Source organism: Lagenorhynchus albirostris, chromosome 4, assembly GCF_949774975.1.
Source record: "Lagenorhynchus albirostris chromosome 4, mLagAlb1.1, whole genome shotgun sequence".
Taxonomy (NCBI): domain Eukaryota; kingdom Metazoa; phylum Chordata; class Mammalia; order Artiodactyla; family Delphinidae; genus Lagenorhynchus; species Lagenorhynchus albirostris.
Genome location: NC_083098.1, coordinates 85408032 through 85424509, shown reverse-complemented (window position 1 = coordinate 85424509; position 16478 = coordinate 85408032). Strand labels below are relative to the sequence as shown.

Here is a 16478-nt window from a genome sequence, read left to right as displayed (position 1 = left end):
ACTCATAAATACTCAGTGTGACTCTCTAACACATAAAGGACTTTTTAAAAAACAAATCCATGAAAACACTACAAGGAAACAATGACAATAATTTTTTATTAACATCATCTAATAGCCGGTTGTGGCAGATTGCATTTTCCAAAAATGCTTTCAGGTGAGTTTGCCAACAAGAGGAGACGTCTCCATCCCCTTCTCTTGACTCGGCACTGGCCTTCGCCATTCACTGGAAGGATAGACGTGAGAAGCCGCCTGACTCTGAAGGCAAGGTTAGAAAGGGCAGTCTCCTCTCTTCCGCCTGGTCCTCTTACAGCGCTTACTCTCCAGAGCTCCATCTCAAGATGGTCCCTCTCAGAATCCAGCCACCTGAGGGGCCACAGGTAGGTGTCCAATCAACATTCCCAGCTGAGCCTGGCCTTTCAAGTCTTCCCAGCTGAGACTCCAGACATCTCCACTATGCCCTGACCCACAGACCCTGTGACCATGAAAACACTGTGGTTGTTTCATGCCACCAAGTGGTAGGGTGATTTGTCTCGCATCAGTAAAATTCAGAAACACTGGATCATATTTGATTTTCTCCCATTGTTTCAAAATTTTACTTTATAAAAAAGTAAAATTTAAATTCGGATCCTGTTTAAATTAGGAGCCAAGCAAGTGTTACACATTGCTTTTGGTTGATATTTCTGTTAAATATCTTTTAATCCACATGAATTTCTTCTTTTTTTTTTTCATTTTTACGCCACTTATCTGTGAAAAAACTGTCTTTTGTCTTATAGAATAACTCACATTCTGCTTTAGTTGATGGATCAATCAACCAACCATTGCTTACTATGTTTCTCTCTGAGCTGTAGTTCCTATAAAGTGATGGCCAGATCCAGCAGAGTTTTTCTGTAAGGGGTCTGATAATCAATATTCTAGTCTTTGAGGGCTACTCAATGCTGCCATCGTGGCACAAAAGAAGCCATTGATTATTCATAAATGAATGAGTGTGTCTATGTTCCAAAAGAACTGTATTTTCAAAATAGGCAGCAGGCAAATTTGGCTCATGGGCCATGGTGTGTGGGCCCTGACCTAGAAAAAACAAAGATTATCAAATACGGAGATGAGTGCACAATCCAGAATCACCAAATATGTAAGGAAAATCAACATCATGAAAGGAAAAGCAAACTAAACAAATCTAAGAACCAACATCCAAAGAAACAGAGTAAATAAAATAAACAGAAAAAAACTTTGAAAGAAGTACTGTACATGGAATAGTCTGGAGAATTAAGGATGCTATGACATTTCCTAAGCCAGAAAAGGCTGTTGTGACAATAAGCATTTATAGATCTTAGAAATGAATAATACAATAATCAAAATAAAAATGAAAATCTCAATAAATGTGCTGAATAACAGAAAGAACACATCAGAGTACAGCACTTAGGCAGCAAAGTATGCTGGGAAATTGTTCCAGAACACCATACTAAAGGAAAAATAAATGAAAATACGAAAAAGTTGGAGACATCAGAAATTAGACCCAGAAATTCCAATATCCACCTAATAGAAGTGACAGGCAGAGACCAGAGAGACGGAGGTGAAGAGATAAGCAAAGAAATGATAGTAGAAGATATTTTTTCTAAGCTGAAAAAATGTTATTCTTTAAATAGAAATATCCCACTGGGTAACAACCAGGGTGAATAAGGGGGGGAGGAAATCTCATGCATGGATCCATGATGATAAAATTTCATAACTTTTGGTATAAAGAGCTCTGAAATCCCCTCCACACATCCAGAGTCTCATTCGGTGACTCTGGGGTGTAATTTGGAAATCTGACTTTCTTTCTTTGTTTGCTTTCAGTTGGAGACAGATGTGAAAAGACGTGGACTAAAATGTGATAAGTGTTATCATACAGTGTTTCTCCAGAGACAGTCTGAGGACCACCTGCACCTGACTTTGCCAAGGTTCTTGTGAAATTTCAGATTCCCAGATGCGGCCCCTTGGATCATAATCTTGTGAGGATGCAGCTCAGGAAGTTGTATTTTAAACAAACCCAAGTAATTTTTATGACGGTCAAACTGTGATAACCACTGGCCTTGAAGAGCTATGTCCCAGGACTCTGATTTGATTTGGAAGGAACTTGAGGAGCGGGGGGAGGGAGGGGGGAGGGAGGTGGGAGAGAAACTGGATTGGTTGTTAAGAGAAGTCAGATCCCACAAGGTCTTGCCATGCTAAGGGCTTTGGGCTTTATAGGATCAGCCATAGGGAGCCAGTGAAAAGTTTTAAGGGAGGAAGGGGGCGGGGCAGCATAGTGTAATTTTAAAAGATGATTCCTATAGCAGGGTGGAGGATGAATAGAGATGGGTTGAGGCTGGGAGCAGAGAGACTAGCCCAGGAGACATGTAATGAGGACCTGACCCAACTCAGTGGCAAGGCAGACAGAGAAGGGGGAGATGGGAAGTCTGGTTGGGAGGTAGAATCAACAGTGCTTGGTGAGAAAAATCAAGGCTGAACTTGCAGGTCTTGTCCTCTGGGCTTGTCCCAGCCCCATGGGAGGGTCAAGTTCTTAGTCCCAGTCATTCTTTGTCTGCCCTGACCCACCATAGTCAGCAAGGTCATCCCAGGTCCTGTCCTAAGATATGCCAATTATTGGAAGAAAAACATAAAGCATACTTCTTGTGTACTTTTATTTTCATTGCCTAAATGTTAGACACCTTATCTAATTAGGTTTGATCAATTAATTACCCTTAATATTTTGTTATTACAAAAACCTAAACACTATGTGTTGTTCCCCTGGGCGCTCTTCCTTTTGCAGCCCTTTCAAAGATTCATGTGTAAACCGCTCTCTCAGGTTACCAAACAGCCTCAGGGCAGCAACTCCAAGAAAATGCAAGGGCAGAGCTGACCAGCTGGACCTTTTTGGATGTGCTCGAACTTTCACGCTGTGAGAGGAATGCTGCACACCCACTTTTCACGGGTTGCTCCAGATGGCAATGAAAACCACACGTTTTACAAGTGAGTGATGCGTGGTCACACAGAGGAGTTACTCAACTCATGTCCACGAGGCTGAGAGTTTTGAGGTAAATCCTTTCAAGATTACATAGGTCAACCGGGATTTCAAAAGTAAATTATTTAGGGCTACACAGAGTGAAATATGGCTATTACTGATTAATCCTGATGAACGCTCACAATACAGCAATGGAGTAATTATTACAGAAATTTATGCTTGCTAAAATTAATTATTTATATGTAGGAGAGATCTAAAACTGCATTAACAATTGAAAGAAATTATACGTGTGATAAGAAGATTCAAATAACTGCTTACAATTTACAAAGCACCTTCTCATTTATTACCTCATTTGATCCTCACAAAAATTCCTTAAGATAAATCATCTTATAGTTCCATTTTATAGATGAGGAAACTGAAGGTCAGAAAGATTCAGTGACTGGCCCAAGGCCACACAGTCAATAAGACAATATTTCTATGTCTCATCTAGCATGTTTTTGGTTGCAAGTAACATAAAATCCAAATCAAAATGTACTAAACAGTAAATAGAAGAGAGAAACTCTAGAACAGAAGAAGTTCAGTGGTGCGGTGGGCTTCAGGCACAGTTTGATCAGAAATCCAGCTGTTTTATTTTGATTGTGTTGGATTTACCCTTCTTTTTGTGTCAGCTCTATTCTGAGTCTCTTTTTCCATTTAGTAGCAAAATGCTGGAGCAGTTTCAGGGCCCACCACACTATCTAGCAGGAGAAAGAACTTTTCTTTCTCCAATCATCAAACATGAGACCCCGGCTTCATTTTGTTGCACCAGTGGCCAGGGGAATACCAGGTACTGATTGGCTGAGGCCTGGGGTACATGATCCAGCGACCATGTCAACCAAGACCACAACCCAGAAGCTAGAGGTTGGATCAGTCCCCTCCAAACCCCACAGCTGCTATGCCATGTGGGAGGGGTGGAATGGAGGCTGCAGAGTCAACCACAGTATCCACCACAAGCCAGGAATTGAGTTCTATGGGACTTGAACGACGTAGGACTCCAAATCTCATGGGGGTTGAGAGGGGGGTTGTTTGTTTTTTCTCTATAACTGACACATTGTTATCCTTCACTTCTGGAGCTGACAACTCTAAGTAAAATTGTAATTCGTGTGCGTAAATGTGCCTAAAAAGGCCCGTACGTGACCGGAAGTCCTTTCCAGCTGGTGTGCACCAAGCCCAGACTTTGCTTTGTGTGTGCTGCCATGATCTATCGGCTTTTGCTTCTTCAGTTACTTCTCCAGCTCAAGTCCCTCTAAATTCTTTTGCCCCATTCATTTTTGTTTCAAATACATTTTTGTTTCTTTGTGTCAGGGCCCAACCAGGAAGACAGAAACCACTCTGAATATTTAGAACAGAGGAAGTTTAGTGCAATGAGATGAAAGAAACTTAAAAGCCAAACAAGGGATGGTGAGGCAATCCAGAGTCTAGCCACAGCAGGAAGTCGCCACCACTCCCAAGCTGGAGGGACAAAGGGAGGAGGTGATGCTACCCGAGCCCTGGGCCTGGGATTACCCAGAGGAAGCAGGAACTATGGCAGGTTTCCTGTGAGAGATGGAACCAAGGAAGAGAGGCAGCAGCTGCCAGAGATACCACCCAGGACTGAGAGAGAGGGAGAAATACCCTAACTTCAACCTCCCTCCTGTTCTCCAAACTCCCACTAGAGCCTCCATGGGCCAAACCCAGTTGTGAGCCGGCTGACATGGGGTCTGAGAACATTGGCCTGGAGGGGTCAGGCCCCCTGAATACACAGCCAGGGAAGGAAGAGTGAGGAATGGACCTCAGGTCAAGCAGACCCAGAACCAGCACATTTATATGACAGTGTCATGCATGTTCACGGTGGAAATTTTATTTTATTTGTTTCTGCTTTTTGTGTTTTTAATTTTTGGCTGCGTTGTGTCTTCGTTGCGGTGCACAGGCTTCTCACTGCAGTGGCTTCTCTTGTTGTGGAGCATGGGCTCTAGGCGTGTGGGCTTCAGTAGTTGTGGCACATGGTCTCAGTAGTTGTGGCTCGTGGGCTCTAGAGCGCAGGCTCAGTAGTTGTGGCTCGCAGGCTTAGTTGCTCCGCGGCATGTGGGATCTTCCCGGACCAGGGCTCGGACCCGTGTCCCCTGCATTGGCAGGCAGATTCTCAACCACTGCGCCACCAGGGAAGTCCCAGATGGTGGAAATTTTAGAAAATACAGATATGCAAAGAGAAAAAGGTAAACATCACAATCCTATTAGGGAACTGCTGAGTGCTACCTATTTCTCATTAGTCACTGGGGAATCCATGCTCTGGTCCTTTCCCTGTAAATAGGCCAAGCAGTCTAGCAGCTTGACATTTTCTAATATACACCCTGAGAAATTCAGTTTCTCCTCTTTATCAAGTTAAACGTGAAAAAGTAAGAAAAAACTTTATTTCTTCTAAGAAACTGACTTGCTTCTTTTCCCAGAAAATGTGAGCTATATGATTTATCAGGTTTCCTCTTTTTGTCCAGGCTACCGTGAGACTCAAGGGCACATCTCATGCTCAAGACCAGCAACTTTTAAACTTTATGGTGGGTATGTGCTTCTTCCTTCTTCTCCATGTTCTAAAGTGTGTTGCATCATATCAGCTCTATGACATATGTGTATGCATGAAGCCAGCAGGGACAAATATAGGCACCTAAGGGAGAGGTCCCGGAGTTATTTCCCCAGAGGGTCGCTGGGGCATCACTTACCCTGCCCAACTTCGTCCACTCTGAGCCAGCTGGCCAGCACTGGGGAGTCATCTGCCGCTGTGGAACAGATTCTATCACCCTCCTCAACAGCAGATGGCTGCTCTGCACTAATCCATGTCATACATCATTGCTGAGGGAGACACCACCATCGCTGTACAAATCACTAGCATCTTCGCTCCAATTCACTAGGCTGGGGATTACGCGTGTGTGCTCAAATAGTCTCTGGTTTAATAATTTTTCAGCTAAGCGACCCTATTAGCATCTTAACAATGGAAAGGGGTGGAGTGAAGGGCCACCGGGGAGATTATGGTTAGATTTTTAATTAGATTGGGCATTTTAATTAGGTTGGGCACAGCTTTTTCAAGGAGGTGAAAGCATTGTCTCCTCAAGCAAGCACCTCTCTGGCCTGTTTTAGCTTCCTTGATTCACAAGTTAGCCCCTCTTGAAATGCTTCTCTTATATTTTGTTTATCTGAGGCTGATAGTCTGGGCATCGGGCCCAGTTTAATATAATTTTTACTGTTGCTACCGCATCCCCAGTTCTATCGAGAGAGTTATTATCATGTTGTCTAAGACACCTTACCATGGCAATTACCAGGTCGGGTGCACACCCATGCTTCTTTCTACCTCAGCCCTCCCCAGCGCTTTCTACTTCAAATTTTAGAAGTGAAGGTGATTCTCACTTCCATTCCACCGAGACAATGAGAGTTTGGGACTTGATAGCATAGCAAAGTAGATATTTGGCAATTATCTAGATCATTTGATTGAGATAGGCAAATAGTTGACATAATTGAGGTCCTGGAATATATCTGTATGTCTAAAGAACATTGAAAATCCCCCAGTTGCTTATAATTGATTGTAAGTTATATAAACACATAGGCTGCTTTTACAACAAATTTGCTTTCCTAATTATGTTTTACATAATCTAATGCATTCATATTAGTTTGAATTCTCTAAGCATATACCAGCCCAAAGGTATGTTGCCTCATAGGCAGGAGAGGAAAACTGACCACAGATGACCATCTGTGTAGAGTTGGAAGCTGGCAATAATAATAAAGCGGCAGCACTGACAAAAGAAGATAAACATTGCAACATTTGGTTTGGAAAATGGGGTGTGTGTGTGTGTGTGTGTGTGTGTGTGTGTGTGTGTGTGTGAAGTTCCATTCTTGGTTTCAGTGCAGAGTTGGGTCAGACCCTTAGGATGACTTTAGAACACAGGCATTGAAGGTGAGCGATTGTAATAATAACCCACTTCACAGGCGTGGACATTAGCCAATAGACATGCACATCTCTGGCTTCACACCAAGGCCTAAGGTGGAGCCTGAGCGTGGGCTTGTCCAGGAGGTTCACACCTCCCGCAGACAGAGTCCTGCTGCAGAATTGTATCGCATTAACAATGCGACTTCCTGGAAAAACAAATAAAATGTTTTAAATGTTTAAATGTATTTTCAAGTATTCATCCTCCAAATATTTAGACTCTGAGCCGACTGGGCCAAGAGCCCAAGCTTCCCGTGCATGCTCGATTGTTCCAACCCTCTCACCAGGATCAGCAAACATATAGCAACTTAAATATTATCCTCTTGGAGCCGAAAAATAATTCCCCAGCTATTGTTCCAAGAAATCAGCTAGGTATCTCTGTCCAAAGTCCTCCTTCGTAATGTCTGCAAGAGTTTATTACTTTTTAGTAAGTTTAAGAAATTCTTAAAAAAGCCTCCCTGACGCTGTGGTCTGTGTCCACAGTGAAGCTGCAGCATAAGAAAGAATGGGAATGGAGAATTGGGAGTGGAGATGGGTAGGAAGAAAGGGAAGAAAGAGGGAGAGAGATGCAGGAAAAGCGACAAACAGCCTATTGAGGATAGAAGGCTTGGATGTCTGAATCAAGTCTTAAAAGAGGGACTCTGAGTAAACCAGCGATTTTGTTTTTGTTTTTTCAGAGATGGGAAAAGAGGGCAAGAATGTCAGAGGCTGATTTCCTTTTGCATTTAAATTTCTCTAAATTCAGTCATCATATAATATATTCTCCTTTTCCCAGGCATATCTATACCAAAACTTCCTCTTTTTTAAGCCTCCACAGCAAAATAATAATAATTCATATCACTGCCAATAAAATTATCTAATTATAGAGTTTAGACCTCTCATCTTTATCTAAGAAGTTCCACAAGATAAAGTAAATACCTTTAATGTAGATTTTGATTCTAGATACTGGGTCAGTATTTAGTTCAGCTTTCCCAATGTACTAGGTAGAACAGCGGAATGAAATCTAACATACATTAAACTTTTGTAAGTTGGATTATATACGAGAGAGAGAGAGAGAGGGAATGGGTATTGGTCTTAAAAAGCAGGTGCCCCAGAGTGAACATGAGACAGGACCAACAAATCTGTTCTGCCCTAGGTTTGTCTCCATGCCTACGGACCTTCCCTGTGTAGTCTTCTGCTTAAAATACACATTTTTCATATACATGACCTCAAAATGTAAGCTAACTGCTTCACTGGTACTCAAACAAGAAAACAGCTGTCTGCTCCAATGATGGAGGGAAAACTGGCTGAGAAATAGTCCACCAGGCTTTGGCATGGTACCTCCCTAAGAAAACTTCAAGGGAAGTTTTGATTATCTGTGATTTTCTTCTCGTGGCTGACTTCAGAACCTGGCCCTCCCAGCAGACACATCTCTGCTGAATGATTCCCCCCTTGGCAAAGAGAAAATTTAAAAAGAAGTGGGGTCATTCTTCTGATGTCTCTGTTCCAGAACTAGAAACTTTGCTTTCTCCATCTCTGTGCCCAACTGCAAAGCACACGACGATCTCTTTTGACTTTATCTGGGGGTACAAAAATGGTCCACGATCGAAAGGTATGGGAGACAGAGTCATTCAGGAATTCATTCTTTCCTTCGTCAAATATTTGCAGAGTACCAGCAATGTATCAGGCTCAAGATCCCACAATGAGCTACTGCTGAATCAGAAAGGGAATCAAAAGACCCAATCGCGACTTGGTTACACTCAACTTGTGAAGTTGGAGGAACTGCTGACCCTTCTGGGTCTCAACTGTCTACCTGACTAAAAAAAAGTGAAAAAAGTTGTGGCAAATAAGTTCTAAAATCCCTCTCAGTAATAAAATTCTGTGAAATCAAAGTAGAAATATTTTCTAAAACCTTAAAAGGACTAGAACAAACTTCCTCATAGCAACTCTATCTACTCCTGACAAGCACCGTGCCCTAAGCAGTTCTTTTCCTTCATCTCTGCTCTTCCAGGTTACGGTCAGTTTCCTCTCCTCGCCCCCTCCACTGTTGTACAATGTAACACTGTACGAAACAATATAGCCATCAACTCCTCCTTCTTCTCCTCTCCGACTCCCACAGCTTCGAAGTAGACATGTGGACAAAATGAAGGGATTTCTTCCGAAATGTTCTCTGTCATAGATGCTGTTGTTCAGGCCCTGTCAGGGTGATTCAGGCTTCAGTGTTTTGATTAAAAGTAAAGATAGCTACACTGTGGACGAAAGGTATGGAAATAGATCTCTTGAAATCACACTTTCGGATTGAGCAAATGCTTCATTTTCAATGACTGCATCATTTGTAACGTGGCTTTTGTGTCGTATCATCACACATACAGACCTGTTCACGCTTGGTTCTTGAATCTCCATAGTAATGGCTTGAGCATCAGTTGTCTTTATTCAATCTTATCTAAAAAAAAATAATAATAAAACACTTGGTTACACGAAGGGAAAAAACTTCCTATAAAATGCTTGAATGTTTGTGCTGTTATATCAGAGAATGTTTACCAATATTCCTTTAGGCAATACCTCCTTGTTAGTTGTTCTATTCAGCTAATAAGTATATATCTGAAGAAGACATATTCAATCAGTAGTTGTGCTTAATTCACTCCCGAGCATTAAGGAGAAGACTAAAAGTGTAAAATTTCCAGAAGTTAAGGGCAATAGAGTGGAAAGTCAGAACGCTTGAATCTGAATCCCACTTTTATAGCTTACTAAATATTTGATCCCAGGGAAGGTACTCGGTTATTCTGGACTTTATATTCCCCACAAGGACATTAATAACTCCTACGCTGTCTTCCTCGCAAAAATTTTGTGAAGATAAACTGGTCTGTAAGAAGAGGAAGAAAGTATTACACTTATATAATGCTTACTTGCCAAGCACTTCACATATTCACTCATTTAATCCTTACAAGAATCCCATTTTACAAGAAATCACATCACTGAGAGGTTAAAGGATTTGCTTATAAAGGGTGGAGCTGGCACTCAAACCGAGGCAGAATCCATGCATTTACCTCCATATGATAATCAGTTATACAAAGGGTGCTACTAAAATGTTTCAATGCATTCAACGGGGGGAAGAACTTTTGTTCACCTTCTCCCACTTTTAATGGAAGTGTGGTGAGGGGAAGACCAACGTCTGCAGTATTTTTAGTGCACGTAATTAAAATGATTTTCCTAGGTTAATAGCATTAAAATTTCACATTGTGTGGTTTTCTCACAAAGTTAGAATGCTTTGGACTTATTAGACTTAAAGATATCATGTATTTATGCAACAATTCCACATTTTCCTCTTGAATTTGCATTCCAACAAATTAAAATGATTTTTCAATATCCCGGCAACACAGAGCGCTGAACTCAAGGGAATCTAGCATCTCATGCTTTCTGCCTGCCTCTATAAAGCAGGCAAAAACTTGAAAACCAGAGGCACCAGCAAACTTCCAGCCAACAAAGGCAGTCATTATGTTTTCTGCACTTAGAAGCTTTTACTCTGCCAGGCAGATACAGAGAGTACTGATCTCCTTCCAAGTCCCAAACCTCTTCACTTCCTCTTTCTCCTTCTCTCTGTCTAGGGCCTTTTGAGCGAGATGGCCAATAAGCCCCTTGTTTCCCATCTCTGCAGGAACAAGTGGGTGCTACTCTCAGTGTCCACCAAACCATAAGTCCTTTGAGGATACAGGAAGACATCCACCAATCTCAAGATCAAAATGCAACAAAAGGAAATCTGCAAGCAAAGGAGAGGCTGCCCACCACCCCGTTCTCTTATAAAAATGGCAGAATCTCTGGGGAGAGCAAGCAGTTTACTTCTGCGTGGTATATATACTTACCAAAGGTTCAAGAATACTTAATTTTACTTTTAAAAATGCTCTAATTGTATAATAAACTACACTATTAGGAATTGGGTATTTTGATACATATTCTCTCTCTGAAGTTCATAGTAATCCTTCTATTCACATTAGTAGGAGCCAGCGATAGGATTTGAACTCATGTCCAGCAGACTCCAAGGCTCCTGCCCTTCCCTTAGCAACAGACTGTCTCTGACTGGGTTCCAGGGATCACGGAGTAGTCATTTATCATCATAGTTTCTTAATTAGTTTATTCTACATTCTAAAATATGTGTAATTCTACATTTCCAGGCAAACAACACAAAAAAGATCTAGAGAATGGGAGGGAAATTTTTTTCTTAATTTTTCAGGCTTTAATCATGGAAAGCAACACATCCACTCCAAACACACTCTCCCCCTTTGATTTTGTGACTCCTGTAATGTTTCCCTGGTCTCAACTGGTAGGAAGGGGCAATTGGGTAAACCCAGAGAGGGCTGTCAACAGATAAAAAAATCAACAGAAAAGATCAATTTGAAAATAAAAGGGTTGAAGATGGCATTGACTACTGGAAAATCAGAGTAGCCGTCTCTTTTTAACATCTCAGCATGCTGTCCTGCAGCCTATAATTTGCCCGCATTGTCCAACAAAGTAGGAACACCCAAGGGAACAGGACCTTATCACCTCTCTTGCCAACCTCTCTTGCCTTGTCCCTACTCCCAAGGACAAGCCAGCGGAATTCAATCCCAAAGATAAGAGTTTAGTCCTGCTACCTCTGAACTGGCCCTGGGCCAACACAACAACCCTGGCATCTGTCGCTCCCCTCCACATGGCTGTTTCCATGAAGAAAACATTCCTCATCATGCAGTAGGAACTGGGTCATCACAATTAATAACCCACCAGTTAAAAGAATGGTCTCTACATTCTCTTCCAAGTGTGAGGGTATCCTGTGATACAGGGTAAAGTGTCCACAGCAATATTCTTCCTCGACAGGGAGGTGGTGGGGTGAGGTGCTCGATCCCCAAGAAAGTCCATCAGGAAAAGAAGGCCAGCTTAAGAACATTTCATGTTGCCCAACAAGTCTAACTTAAATCAGGAGTGGTTAATACTTGTAGGTATAATATCTATCATTAGTTATTCAGGAAAGCAACATGGGAAGTCACTACCAGGTCAGATGGCCTAAAGCATGCAAGTCAATTAAGCAGCAGAATGAAGGTGACAGGAGGCAAGAGTGTTGCCCAAAGAAGTTGACATGCCCAGCGTGTCTGGATACGAAACAAGCCTCCTGATAGCTGAACGTGTTTTGAAATACTTGTAAACTACTTGGTTAAACATCTCCCATTCTTGTGATAAACGGAAATTACCAAGGAAAAATATACTAAACCACTCAGCCAAAATAAAACTTGGTGAAGAATGGTAGCATCCCCAATACTGAATGCCCTTGGAGCTCTTTGATCTGTGCTTTTCTAACTTTGGCTCAAGGCCCCATTAAAACCAAGGAGTTCATGTTTGGGCCAATAAATAGAGCCAATAAAAGTCACTCTTGGACCAGGAATGGGTGGAACCTAGGTCATTAATGGTGTTTGGTGATTGCGAATGCTGACAGTAGTACTGCTAAGTATATACAGCTCCCTTTACACCCTAGATGAGAAGGGCCAGTCGCACCTAAGAGAGAAAACAAGAGCAAAACCTACCCCGAGGCCCAGCATTGAAATTTTATTTGACAAATATGCATTGAGCATCTACTAGGTGCCAGACAGAGCTTAAGCAGGACGCATCCACAGATGAATAGGAAGTAGACCCAGCCCATGAGACTCCAGACTAGAAGGAAGTCAGTTATGTGCCCCCAGCCATGATACAGGTCAGACTGTGATGAGGGCTAAGCAGAAGAAAGAGTAATTAACTCTACGTGGAAAGATTCTAGAAGACTTTACAGAGGAAGTGCTATTTAGCGGAACCATAAGGAATGAGTGAAAAAACCAACAGCCAGAAAAGGGTGGTATTCTGAGCAGAGGAGACAAGCTAAGTAAGTCGCAGAAGAGCTGAGGGGCAGAGGCAGCTGGGGAGAGAGTGCTAGAATTCTGACATGGAAGGAATTCAAGGCCTGGGGCTGGAAAGGTAACTCAGGACAGACTGCAAATGGTCTGTGATGACTTGTGACACATGCACTTGACCTTATTTTGTAGGCAGGGAATTGTAAGCATTTTATATATTTATATTTAATTTTTAATGTTTATATTTGAAATATTTATATTGTCAAGTGATTCTTAGGAGGAACTTGAATGCATAGAACAAAGAAACGTGATGTTTCATTTGTGAAATTTTTTTTTTTTCCACACCGCGAGGCTTGTGGGATCTTAGTTCCCTGACCAGGATTTCAACCCGCGCCTTCGGCAGTGAAGGCGCAGAGTCCTACCCACTGGACCGCCAGGGAATTTCCTACATTTGCTTATTCTTAGATCAACTAATGAGAAAAAATATAATCGTTTGCACATCAATCAAGGTTTTTTTTTCTAGTGCAAGTGGCAGATAACCCCATCCAAACTAACTCAGGGAAGAAAAAAAAAGTGAGGGAGGAGAAAGATTTTTTGACTAAATCCAGAAGTGCTTCTGGGATTCCAGAATCAGTTGACTGAGGGGCTGAAGGAATACCATCAAAGCTGTCTGTCCATTTCTCATCTCCGTGTCCCTCTCCATGGAGGGGCACGGAGAATGGTGGCTGCCCCATTCTCAAGATGAGCTTCCTCCCTGTGGCAGTCCCTGGCAGATCCAGGCTTATAACCATATTCACAAGTTCCAATCTCCTTCCTAACAGGACCCAACACAATCTCAGAACTAAGCCTCAGTGGCCTGGCCTGACTCACATGCCCATCCCTGGCCCTGTCACTGCACCCTGGACCATGGTACACACTGAATGGTCACAGTGGGTCCTGTGTCCCCCCAGAGTCTCCATGGACTCAGAGGGGAGACAGATGGTCTCAGAGGAAAACTGAGGTGCCATTACCTGGAGAAGAAGGAAAGATGCTGGGCAGGTTAAAATAACACAGTCTACTAATTTGCAAATAATATGCAAACATTTTAAAGTTGGGTTAAGGAATGACAATTGCAGGCTTATATCAGCCTTAACATCTAGTTTGCTTCTGTATTTTATTTTATTTGCATGGTATTGAGAAAATCCTGATTCACATAGGTGAGCAGTTCCAAAGAGTAACTTTTTCAAACAGTGTACCTGGAACACTTAGGATACTCTTTAATTAAATTTTTGCCGAAGTTTAAAAGCAGGCTGTAAGTTTGAGTAATACGCAATTCCATTTCAAAGTTTACTTACCTAAACTGTGAAGAGGCTCCTCTGCTAATTTAAGTGTTCGCTGGGAAGAGGTTTTTCAGATATATCTGCAGCATGTGATGAGAAATTCAACAATATCATTTTCATTTATTTTTTATTTATTTTTATTGAAGTATAGTTGTATAATATTATACAAGTTACAGGTGTACAACATAGTGATTCATAACTTTTAAAGGTTATACTCCATTTATAGTTATTATAAAATATTGGCTATATTCCCTGTGTGGTTCATTATATCCATGTAGATTATTTTATACCCAATAATTTGTACCTTAATCCCCTACCCCTATATTGCCCCTTCCCTCCCCCTCCTGGTAACCACAAGTTTATTCTCTATATCTGTGAGTCTGCTTCTTTTTTGTTATATTCACTAGTCTGTTATATTTTTTAGATTCTACATGTCAGTGATATCATACAGTATTCGTCTTTCTCTGTCTGACTTATTTCATTTATAAGTCAGACAGAGAAAGACAAATGCCCTCCAAGTCCATCCGTGATACTGCAAATGGCATTATTTTGTTCTTTTTTATGGCTGATTAGTATTCTATTGTGTGTGTGTGTATATGTGTGTGTGTGTGTGTGTGTGTGTGTGTGTCTGTGTATATATATATATATATATACCGCATCTTCTTTATCCCTTCATCTGTTGATGAACACTTAGACTGCTTCCATATCTTGGCAATTGTAAATAATGCTGCCATGAACATTAGGGTGTGTGTATCTTTTCAAATTAGTGTTTTCATTTTTTTCAGATATGTACCCAGCAGTGGAATTCCTGGATCATATTAGAGTTCTATTTTTAGTTTCTTGAGAAACCTCCGTACTGTTTTCTATAGTGGCTGCACCAATTTACATTCCCACCAACAGCGCAGGAGGCTTCCCTTTTCTCCACATCCTTGCCAACATTTATTTGTGTTCCTTTGGGTGATAGTCATTCAATATCACTTTTTTTAAACTCAGATATCTCAGTAACCGTGGTTCAAAGTTTGAACACAGTAAAATAAACGTTTTGCAATTTGAGTCACAATTTTAAGTGTCATCTTCACTGCTGACAGGTTATCAACAATGGTGGCGTGGTGATACTGCAGCCCCACATGGCCAAACTGAACTCATTCAGCTTGTTAAAAAGCAGCAGGAAGCTGATGCAACTCTGTTGTATCAAAGCACTGTTTTGCTAAGTTTCTTTTCAGAAAAATTAATTAGTGATTTCTTGTCTCGTTTGAAATAGGAAAAATAACTCCTTGCCCTAAGACAGTGGATAAATGTTACCAGGAAAAAAAATTCTGGCACTCACAACCTATTGTGTTCCAAATAGTTTTGGAAATCTGAAATTTAGAGATCATGTCCTATTAAGCTGACAATGTAGAGAGGACTATTAACCACTGTTTAGAAGATGCTATCTCCTTAAGAGCTAAGCCTTCTCTACTCAACCTGCCAGTGCCTATTCTAAAATCACATTTCAGCAAAGTAGTTCCTCAGCACTTTGTAGCAGCCCTGTGGCCATTCTACACTGTTTTATTTCTCTTGGTGTGGATGGCATGCTTCCTTTCCTAGACTGAGAGCCCCAAAGTGCTGGGGCTTTGTCTTATTGTGTGCCTTCTCCCCATACAGCTTAGTATAACATATACTATGAGCTTAGTGTCATGTCTGATATGAGGCAGACTAGATAAATGTTATATATTTTTTTAAATGTGTTTTTAAGTTACAACAAAATTAAAGGAGAATATTTGTCTAGCCATTGTTTCGAATAAAATTTGTGAGAGTAAAAGGTTTGATACCTTTATTAATAGCAGACAAAACAATAAACCAGAAATGTACTTCCTTGAGAGAAATGCTCTCTAATTGAGCTCCCTGTGTTTTGAAGGCTGTTTTGGGCACATGCACACTCATACTCCTCACCAGTCATTCATTCATGAAACAATTAGTATGTACACACTACGTGATAAGGTATGTCCTAGTTGCTGAGGATGTTTTAAAAAGGCGTAAAACACGGTCCTTGACCTCAGGAGTTTAGTCAGGGAGCATCCTAAAAGCGAATCATCATAATGCCACCTGATACGTGCCATAATAGAGATATGAATATTACGTGCTGTTGACGAGGCTCTTTCAGGTTGCCAGGAAAAGAGACGTGCTCTGGTGACTTGGGTGAATGTGGTGCGTCGTAAGGATACATGAGGAAGTGGGGAAGAGCAGGAAGCAGTTTTAGCAGCTGCCTGGCGGAGCTGGGAATGTCACTCAGGACACAGTATACCTCCAGCCACCTGTTTTTCTTGACATTGCTTCAGCAGTGGGCATCTGTTGCTCCCTCTCTATTGCTCTGCCAATATGGT

The 16478-nt window shown here is 41.5% G+C and overlaps 1 long non-coding RNA gene across 1 annotated transcript in view; it reads right to left on the bottom strand.

Moving 5' to 3' along the window:
• Positions 1-4819: 4819 nt before the first annotated feature.
• Positions 4820-16478, bottom strand: part of LOC132519906 (uncharacterized) — a 45707-nt gene continuing 34048 nt past the window's right edge. Inside the window, exons 2-4 of the long non-coding RNA XR_009540364.1 lie at positions 14131-14195; positions 9322-9390; positions 4820-5148 (exon numbers count right to left, since the gene is read on the bottom strand). This is a non-coding gene — a long non-coding RNA (uncharacterized LOC132519906). The remainder of the gene's footprint in view (positions 5149-9321; positions 9391-14130; positions 14196-16478) is intronic.